This window comes from Alligator sinensis, unplaced genomic scaffold (genome assembly GCF_000455745.1).
Source record: "Alligator sinensis unplaced genomic scaffold, ASM45574v1 scaffold909_1, whole genome shotgun sequence".
NCBI lineage: Eukaryota > Metazoa > Chordata > Crocodylia > Alligatoridae > Alligator > Alligator sinensis.
The window spans coordinates 608,724-619,511 of record NW_005842862.1 but is presented as its reverse complement, the minus strand read 5'-3'; positions in this window follow the sequence as shown (position 1 = coordinate 619,511).

Below are 10,788 nucleotides of genomic sequence, written 5' to 3'. Positions count from 1 at the left end.
CACGCTTTCCTGCCTATGCAGGGGGTCGGACTCGATGATCTATTGAGGTCCCTTCCGACCCTAACATCTATGAATCTATGCATCTATGAGATGGAACCAGATGACCATTCATTTACATGGGAGATGGAGACCAGAAATCCCGAAGCAAAGACTGTAGTAAATTCTGGGATCAGAGAAGCAGGGGAGCACTGCATGATAGGGAATCTGTGCTCCAAATGCTAATCAACACACATTTACACACACCCAGCTCAGCATTTATCGGACCAGTTCTAATCTGGATTTACAAAGGACTTCTCCCCCCCCACGACACCTCTAAGTTTAATAGGCATCTCAGGCCGTACATTCCCTGGTCCCACTATGGGAGGCCTATTTAAACTTGATTGACTAAAACTCGGTTGCCGGGTTAGGGAATGCTGAGGCAAAGAGACCGAGTCAGAGGGGGTATGGGCAACATTTGAACAATGGTAAAGGGGTTCATCACAGCATCCAGCCCGTTCCAGCCCGTTGGAGCCCTGACCACAAGTGTTGTCATACTTTTCCCGGGACGACTGGTGGAAGTCCTCCCCACCAAAGGTTATGAACACTCCAGTAATTGCTTTAAGTCTGTTAAAAGACTATAGTAAGATCTGGAAAAGTCATGCTAAGCTGAAGCTTGTTCACAACAAGTAAAAATCCCAAACCCTGATGCTGCAAGCTATCTATTGTTTCTGAAGAAACCATGAGATATCCCATCAGTATATCTGCTATCCATAGGAATTTCAAGCTGGCTCCTAAGTGTCTGGTTACTCTCTAACCTTATGTTTTTCCTGATTATCAATCAGCTTCTTGAAGTGTTCCAAACAAGATAACCCCTTGTCAATAGAAAAGCCAATGATTTACACTATTGAAAATGCTTTGAAGAAGCTGAACTGAGGGTATAAAAATCTGTAAAAAAAGCAGCAAAGTGTATGTGTGCTTCAAGAGGAGAACTGTCTCTCTCACACCACCTGCTGTTCTTCTCGAGAGGCTGGAAGAAACAGATCATCTCCCTTCAAGGACTGTGCTAAGAACTTTACCTGTCAGCATTGAAACCCGAGTGCCTTGGACTGGTGAGATCCCAGTGCTCTCTCTCTCTCTCTCTCTTTTCTCTCTAGGCGAAAATTTATGAACCTGAACTGTATTAGTTAAGCTTGAGCTAAGTTTCCCCAAATACTTAGTGAAACCAGGGTAATACTGTAATTGTTTGTGTTTGTTTTTCCTTTGCATGTCTATTACTACTAGTACCATTATAGATTTCATATACTTAGCAATAAATAACTTTTAAAGTCAAACTGGTAGTAACTGGGTATATTTTTCCTTCTCTACTTCTCCTTCCCCACTTGTTCTGCAGCAACGCTTCTTTTACCTAAGCTAAAGATCCCTGTGAAGCCCGAGGGACTGAGAAGGAGCAGAAGCAGCTGGAGGAGAGGGCAGCCCAGCAGCTGAGGCACACAAAGAGGTGCAGCACCAGGTATAAGAGCAAAAGGCAGGAGCTCCAGTGCTGGGCCCTGGGTGAACAAAGAGTTGCAAGAGCCCTTTCTGATTCCTCGTGGCCTGCCAGGGAGTTGCTTATGATGGGGAGACTGGACCCCAGGGAAGCTTCTGCTAAACAACTGCTGTTCATCTCCCGCAGGTGGAGGCAAACAGCACAGGAAACCTTATTTGGAGTCCACCTTGCAGCTGACTGGTGGTGACCAGGAGGGCATCCAGGGTCTGGATCCTGCCACAGGAAGGTGTGTACAGAGACCAGGAACCCAGGGGCAGAAACCAGGTGAGTAGCTGTGAGGTGGATCTGTTACCATAAACTCTCTGATCTGCACAGGTTGTAGTCCCTGCCCAGCCCTCCCCTGTACCCTGACCTGTTTGAATAGCCTGAAATCATTGCACCAATGGGCAGAGGGATCCCAGCGTTGTCAGAAACCCTGAGAAGCCAGGCTAGGACTTCTGCAGTTGCAGCATCTGGGCATAGCCAAACACCCAAGGCTGCTGGGAGTCCATATTGGGTGTTTTCTAAGAGGGGAAACTGAGGCAGGGACTGTGGGAAGTACTTCCCCAAAGCCACCCAGAGAATGAATGGAGAGCCAGGGATGGAGCCTTGGAGCTTCCCCCTAGCCCTGTGCTTGGAGCAAATGGCCTTGTACCAGTAGGTACCCTCCTATGGGGAGGTAGTGAAGTGGTAGGCCTGGGTGAGTGCTACTGTGGTGTGTGAAGGCATTTGTCTATCTGGTGGGTTTTATATATGTGTGAGTGCAGGGTTGGGAATGTGGCCTGCATTTGTGCCCTGGGTATGAGTATGTGTGTGCAGGTGTGTCTTTCAGTGTGTGTGCACTGGTGCAAAGTGCATGCATATGCATATGGTGGTGGTAGTGAATTGCTTTTGAGCCTGTGGAGGTGGCCAATGTGTGTGTGCACATGCAAGTTCATTGGAGACAGGCCTATATGTGTGTGTGAGGGATGATGTAGGACAGCCAGCGCATCTCTGGGGCCGTATCCCAGGAGGCTGCTGTCTGCTCTCCCCCCTTACACCTCCTTTACCCTCTCCTCCATCCCACAAAAGTTCTAGCTGGGCAGGGAGATGAGGCGCTACAACGTACATACGAAGCAGCTCATGGAGTGAGGGGAACAGCACCAGGAGGGGAAGAAGTGAGACAAGGGGCTGCCCTGAATCAGGTCTATGTGGGTGTGGGCTGGATAATAACCTGTTCTTAATGGTTTAGGGAGGGGCTGGCTCTGACAGCAGAGAGCTGAGTATCTTTGGGCAAAGCTCCCACACACACCAGCTCTGGAGCTTCTGACACCTTCTGGTGCTCCCTGGAGTCCCTGCTTCATCCTCTACCCACAGCATGACTGTGAAATCAGGCAGTGGCTAGTTTGGTCCTTATGACCTCAGTAAGCAACCGCTGTGGCCACAACATAGACCAAGAGTCACTTGTGGAGTCCTGCAATGAAATAGTTTGTTCCCTTATCTGCAGGGTCCTCAGCCTGTTCCTAACACATCTCCTGTTCTTCCCTTGTCTTGTAGTGGATGGAGTCAGAGGGACACATCCCACAAGGCTGGGCTGTTTTCATCCCTAGGGTCTAGACTGCCCTCCCTATAGATCCAAGTTTATCACAAATAAATTCAAAATGGAATGTGGCTCAGAACATCACTGAGGCAATGGTTGGTACCATGGGCGACGGTGCCTCCTAATACTGAGGGGGCACTAGTGGCTGATTGCTGACTGGAAGGAGGTCCCCCAAGTAACTGATCGCCATTGCCAGCAGAAGTGCCAGCGGCAAACCCAGAAGTGCCACCGGTGCTTCTCTCGGGGCAGGGGGAGATATGGCCAATCTCATTTGGTGCACATGTAGCTGTGTGCACCCACTACCTGTTACCAGTGGTTGGTACCACATGGCAAGGAGGACATGGCTGTGGAAAGGACTGCATCTGAGGTGAGGGAAAATGTGTGTTTCATGTTATCAAATACTGAAAGATTGGCACACGAAATGGCATGTGTGCTTGCCAAACTAGTCCCCATGGGGATAGTGATGTACAGTGAGAGAAAACCAAATGTAGTCCCTGAGTATAAGAAAGGGAGATAGGAAATCTTGTTTCAATCATTGGCAGACCTAGTAGTGATATTGCACTGCAACATGTAGCACCTTTAAAAAGATCACATGGCACCTCTGCATGCTGCTTAAGAGTCATGGCACTAACTCTTGATTTCCCTACCTGCTCTCCTCTCATCAGTCTATATTTGTATGAGTTTTAGCCATATTTTTTCAGATTTGCATCATTTGTTCCCTCTGACCATAAACCCACCTGTCTTCATCACAGAAATAGATGCTCCCTCTGTAGCTGATGGAGCAATGGCAGTGACAAAACAAATTAGCTCCATGTGGGCTGAGTGGCACTGCACAGCTCCCCACCCTGTCCCTGCTTGACTTTGCACCTGGTGAGCTGGGATACAATAGGCCGGCCCGTCTGGGTTGGGCTTCCCTGCCTGTTTGCAGTAGCTGAGGTTCTGCCAGTTTGGAAACCGTCTTTGGTTTGTAGCATGAAAACAGCCACATTGGGTCCTCACCCAGAACTAGCATTGCATCCTCCCATACAACCTTTGGTCACTCGGGCTGGAGCCATTTCAGTTATGGAACCGCTGCAGAGATGTGCTGGACAGTCCCTCTATCATCGTGCCAGTGCCAGGATAAGCTGTAGTGGGGAATGAATGCACCCTGCAGGCCCTGGGCAGGGATGTGCAGGCAGCAGATCATAGCTCTGCCCCAGCTCCAGACCACACTGGCACTGCTGCAGTCACAGAGCTCCCCACCCTGCTGTGTGCCCTGCCAGCACTGCTGGGGCCAGTGTCCATGGAAACCCCAACCCCATGCAATCAGAGCACAGCTGCTGCTGAGGTCTCCATGGAAATCAGCTCCAGCCATGTGGGAGCCACACATCCACAATGTTCCATGCTAGATGCCATTTTGAAGCTAAGCCAATTGAAGAGCAACATGCCGCTAACAAAATGGGCAAAATATGGAAATAAATACAACAAAGAATGGGGAAAAGAAAAGGAGTTGAAAGACTGGATAAAGCCTGTGGTCAGTGATGACAGCAAAGCTGCTTGCAACTTTTGTAAAACTGAGATTCATGCACATCATACAGACCTTGTACAACACATGGGGACTGATAAACATAAAAAAAATGCAACACCATTTTCTTTTGCACCTGACATATGTCAGATTTACGGTATCAAAACCTTCCTGCTACATTGCCTGCCATTCAGCAGTTAATTCTGTGGATCACCTCGGAAAACTTGTTGGATCAGCATTTGAGAAAGATGCAAGTCTGCACAGCCCAAAATGCACGGCATTAATAACCAGTGTTATTTCTCCCAGTATATTTTCTGACCTAATCAAAGACATTGGTTTGTCTCAGTATTCACTTGTTACAGATGAGAGCACAGACATTTCTTCAGTAAAGCAGTGTTGCATTGCAGTGCATTACTGAAGCTCCTCCATTAAAAAAAATGTTTCTACGTTTTTGGGCTTAGTGAGTTTAGAGAGTAAAAGAACAGAGGCAAGTGCCACAGCACTGACTTGATTTATTGACAGGGTGGGTATGGATTTTAGTTTGGGACTGGGACTGACAGCTGTAGCATCACTGTTGGGAGGAAAAATTCTGTTTACACACATCTGCAAATGAATTAAAATCTCAATGTTATCAAATGTGTATGTCACTCAATACAGGTCTGTGCCAGTAAAGCTGAAGAAAAGTTTTTAGTGTTGCTGTGAAGAGGGACTGGATAAAAATGAGAGACAAAAAACCAGGACAGAGATTGAGCTGGGAGAACGCTGCTTCGAGAGCAGCTGTTCCCTGGAGATTAATAAGCACAGGACGGAATGGCGTGGCATGGGGGAGGAGAGAGAGAGCAGAAGTGGGGCTCTGTGGGAGAGAGTTTGGAGAGGACTGCTGTGGCTGGGGAATCGGACGAGGCAGTTCTGTGTGCTGGAGAAGGCATGTATGGAGAGGTGAGCCGGGAGCCTCTGGAGAAGTAATTGGAGTCACGGAACGCCAAGAGAAAAAAATGGCATGGACAGAAAGAAACGGTGAGAAGGGAAGAGCCATGGACAATCTTTGGGTTTCTCATAAGTGGAGTTTGTTGTTGTTAGCTTATTAGACATTAATGTGGACTACTGATGTCCTAGGGGTGTGGGAGAAGAGAGAGAGCCTGAGCTATGGCTATTCCAGTACACCTACAGAGAAAAAAGAGGTGGAAGTGTGGTGGCCAGAACCAGAGGGGTTACTATCATGAGCAATAAATATATGTTCTTGGAGACATCCAGGCAATTGTCTAGCAGTTAAGATTAGCTAACGCAAAGCTTGCAAGTTTGCAACCCGCAAGTGGGATTTGTCTGTAACAATTTAACCAAAGTGTTGAATCTAACTGTTTGCACTGATCATGGGACTGACTGAGCCCCAAAATAAGCAAAACTACACGATTAGCTGATGTAACAGGTTTTTTAAAGGTCATCCATAACAAGATCTGACCACCTAATATAATTAGCACATTCCAAGGAATCCAAGGAATAAGAAACCAAAGGGTTGAGCTTGGGCAGAGTAATGCTAATTCCAAACCTCAAAGTAATGTGGTGTAATTTGCTTATTGGGTGAACCCGAGTTCGGGCGGTAACCTTTTGTAATAATTTCTAACACCTTTTAATCCCATAGGGTAACAGCTATAGGGCAAGACTGTGAGTGGCTCTAAAGCCAACAGATTAGCATAAAATAAGGCATAAAGGAATGCGCATGTCAAGTAACCAGTTTGAAGGATGGGACAGAAGGACCATCGCTGTACCAAGCCTGGACCCCGGACTCCCAGTGTGAGCGAGGACCGGGTCCTGACCAAGGGATCTTCCCGGTGACCCCTCGGACAGCGTTGATTGGGGATGCCTGACTTCGCTGGAACAACTTGGCGCACACCTGGCACAGAGGGACTGCTGATAAGTTGTCAACCTCATGTGGGAACTCTTTGTCATTCTGTCCGTCTGTTGTTATTATTCACTATTAGCTCTTTATTACTGTACTATCTGTTTGTCACATTAACCTTTCTGTTAACTGTTGTATGCTAAACTGTAAGTAAATTTGCCTTTACTTCACTCCTGACTCACCTCCTCGATCCTGAACCCAGCAGCCTAACAGCTGATACACTCACAGCACCTAGCTGGCCTGTGACATGGGAGTATCTCAAAGAGTTTGGGGAAACAAGACCTCACCGAAGAAGAATAAAGAAACTGAATGTAAAATTTCCTGTCAGTTAAAAAAAAGAAAAAAAATAGATCAGTATTTATATGTACATGATTTATATTACTTAAGACAAGGTTCTATGAAAAATGTTTAAAAAGGAACAATAAAAGAAAAAAGAAAAAAAAACAGTTTGAAATAGCCGCAATCTATTGACATGTGAAACAGTTGTGGATATAAAAATAATAAAGAGATTTGTTCAACCTATATGCGACTTGGACTCAATTGATAATGTAAGATCTTGGATGTCGGTCGAGAGAGCTACCAGGAGAGACTGTGATGTAATATAAATAACAACTAGATAGATTGCCAGTGTCTTACTGGGGCAGTAATGCCTCCTGACTAATAACACTGGAATTAATCAAGACATGGCAGGAAAGAGTTGAGGTATACCGCAGAAGTTGCTAGATGGAGCAATCGATAGGAACCTCCACAGTTGCGTTCCTACAACTGGTTCTCTCACAACTCCCTGAGATGTCGTGACTATGCAAAGATGTACCAAGTGATTAGTCATGGTGACATGCCACCAAAGCTCTTCTGGCTATCAGCCACTAGATGGCTCTCTATATACATGTGTTGTGTGAGCATACTGGATCAGCAGGATGAGCTCAAGTTGCATTTCCAACTGAGCAAGGATAAACAATGATGCAGAACTTCTGTATCAGATGTATTGTGACCCTGTCAATAAACTGTATTCAGTTTCTAACACCAGTTCTGTAGGAATTTAACAGAATCAATAAACTGTTCCAACTTGACTCTGGTAATGCCTTCAAAATGCTGGACTACCTCCAGTCTTTCTTTTGTACTCTTATATCAAGGGTGTTATTTCAGAAATGATTCCTTTATCTGATGCTGAACTCCAGGAAGTCAATTTGTGTGACCCAGCCAGCCACTTGCCACTGCTTGCTGTTAATTTTGGTATACAATTTACTGTTGCCTTAGGAGGATGGAGAGAGTAAAGATGACCTTTTTTAGTAATGTAAGTACACACAAATTTATTTTAATCTTTTTAATGTGTAATTTAATATGATATGCAGCAAAACTAAAGCCACTAAAAAACCATGTAATTTCTATAAGCACCCCCACTTCCCTTTCTTTGAAATGGGTTGGGCTTGTTTTGGACACGTTTTTAAAGGCAGTGCCACTTTTTTTCTTTCGAGACTTGGCAACACTGCTGCAGAGTGAAGCATGTGTGAGAGGCTTGTGTGTGAGAGACTCAGGTGTGAAGGCAGAGGCGTGTGTGGTGAGAGTGGGTGACAACTGGGCAGCTAATCCCCTGTGTGTATGAACCCTCTGTGTACGGCGAGAGTGGGTGCAAGGCAGGGTGGCTAATCCCCTCTCTGTGAATGGTAAGAGGTTGGTGAGGGTCGGGGTGGCCAGTATCCCCTCTTTCCTTGTGAGTGCTCTCTTTGTGTATATTGTGGCCAGTTGTGGTGAGAGTGGGTGTGAGCTGGGGTGGCTAATCCCCTGTGTGTAGTTGTGGTGCTGCATGACTGGAGAGAGAACATGGACCCGTGTGGCTGAGATGCATTATGCTTGAGGGCTGGGACTGTAGCCAAAGGCGAACGCTGGGCCAGACCAGAGAATCAACTGAGTTCTCCTTTTCTTCCTGTCTGGGGCAGTGACAGGAGGGGAAAAAAAATCTCTTCTCAGCCTCTTAAAGGCTCAGGACAAGTGTAGTGGTTTCTTAACCTGACAGGGGAAATACCATGTATCTGTGTCCAAGAAGGCAGTTTTCTTAAAGTGCATCTGGGGAGAACTGCTCTTCTGGCATGGTTCAGTACCTGCCAAGGTGTAACGGCTTTAAGCCCACTTTATGGAAATGGGAGACTCCTCCCTAGCTTGCTCTGAGGGCCTTATGGCTAAGGGCAAGCAAAACTCGGGGGCATTCGAACCCCAAGCCTCTGGGTTTGGGCCCGCAAATAGAATGCCCGCTAAAGGTTTTGGGAATGTCTGAAGCCCCAGATGAGGGTGGAGGATGTTTTCTGGTAGTAGGGCCCTTATGGTTCTGGACTAATTTACGGATTTGGAATGGGTTTGGCCAATTTGGCTGGGAATACATAATTAAAAAAAAAAAGTCCCTGTGTATAAGAAAGGGAGATAGGAAGTCTTGCTTTAATCATTGGCAGATCTAGTAGTGAGATTGCATGGCAACCTGTAGCACCCTTAAATGGATCTCAGCACCTCTGCATGTTGCAGACCCTGCTTAAGAATCATGGCACTAACTCTTGATTTTCCTGTCTGCTCTCCTCCCATCAGTCCTTATTTGTATGAGTTTTAGCCATATTTTTCCAGATTTGCATAATTTGTTTTCCCATACTATAAACCCATGGTGGTAGCTTTCAGTTGTGTGAAAGATATTTTCAGTTTTAGAAAACTGAAAGAACATGGATTTTTACCAATAATGAAGAAGAATAAAGAGGCTGGACACTGGATTTGTCGAAACCCTTCAAAAAGTTCCACTTTGGAGGGTTTGTGGCAGTGCTGGGGCTGTTAAAGGAAGCAAATGCTTTCTTTTCTTTCAAGAAATGATTTTACATGAGAAAACATTTGAAAGAGAAATTCCCAGCTGCCTCTAAGCAAGATCTGAAGGGACTGGCTGCGAAGTCCCTTCCCCTCCCATTCACACATATGAATGAAGCAAAGACTCGATCAGCCTTCCCCACAAAATTGATGCTCCCTCTGTAGCTGGTGGAGTAATGGCAGTGACAAGGCAAATATTTTTTTTTGTGTGTAAAAATATGTGTCTCATATATATATATATATATATATATATGACTAGAAGCTGTATGCGTATATATACATACACATACATATAGCTTCTACATTACCTGCTTAACCCACCAGAGGAAAACCCATACACCCGTTAAAATATACAACATATATTTATACAGCTTCTAGTCACTGTTCATTACCTCCTTGTGACAGGGGTCCATTCCTGGGCCTATCTAACATTGGTCTGACTCTCTGTTTCTTGGCTATCCACCCACCTTTCTTGTCTGCCATGCCTTGATGGAACAATAATTATGATGTTACTCAGGCGGGAGGCTGCCCATTTACTACCCTGACACTAGGGGTTGCTATCTACCACTCCAAACCTCCCCTACACAGCAGCCCACGCCTCACAGATGCATATATAGATGTTGTATATAGATGTGTATATAGATGTTGACCTGTGCCCCCTGGCGCAGGGGTCTGCTTGCCTCCTGTCGCTGCACCCCCTGGTGCTGGGGTCTGCTTGCCCCCAGCGCTATACCCCTGGTGCTAGGGCCTGTTCACCCCTGGTGCTGCGCCCCCTGGCACTGGGGCTCTACACAGTAGTGTGCCCCAATGAGGCCTCCTCCTCCCCAATAGCCTCAGCCTGGTCCACCAGATAAAACAACAACATAAATATGAGCCCCTGGGCTATATCATAATACAAGTCCTACAAGCCACACTCTAGCTCTTTAAAACCCCAAACTGCTCCTCAAGTACTGAGTACCTCCCAGCTCTGGGTATCTTGTAGACTCCTGGAGCCTCATTAGCCATATCAACAGTCTGGCCAGAAGTCACAGCTTTCCTGGGTAGTTCTGCCAGGAGCTCCCTTCTCCTGGCAGCTTGCCAGAGACCTCCCCTGCCAGTCTGGGCCCTAGGATTTTTATGTGCCCAGAGCCCTATCTCTTTCTTGTCATCTGACTGGCCTGGGTGATTGGGCTTTTAACCCCTACCCTCCCAGGACTTGGTGTTCCTATAGATTCTGGTCTTAAAGAGACAGCCCTGCCTCCTAGTAACAGGGCTAGGGTTCCCTGTTACACTCCTTAACCCACTGGATGAAAACCCGCACATACACTCATGGAATGGCACTCCAGCACACCCATCTGCAAGGTATCATCTCCCTCAAACCCCTTGTCTCTTAGTCCTGTTCCCAAATACAGGGTTTAAAATTCAGTTTATTCACTGTTGCTTTCGCTGAAGGACCCATTGCTCCTGTTGCTGCTGTTGTCCTCCTC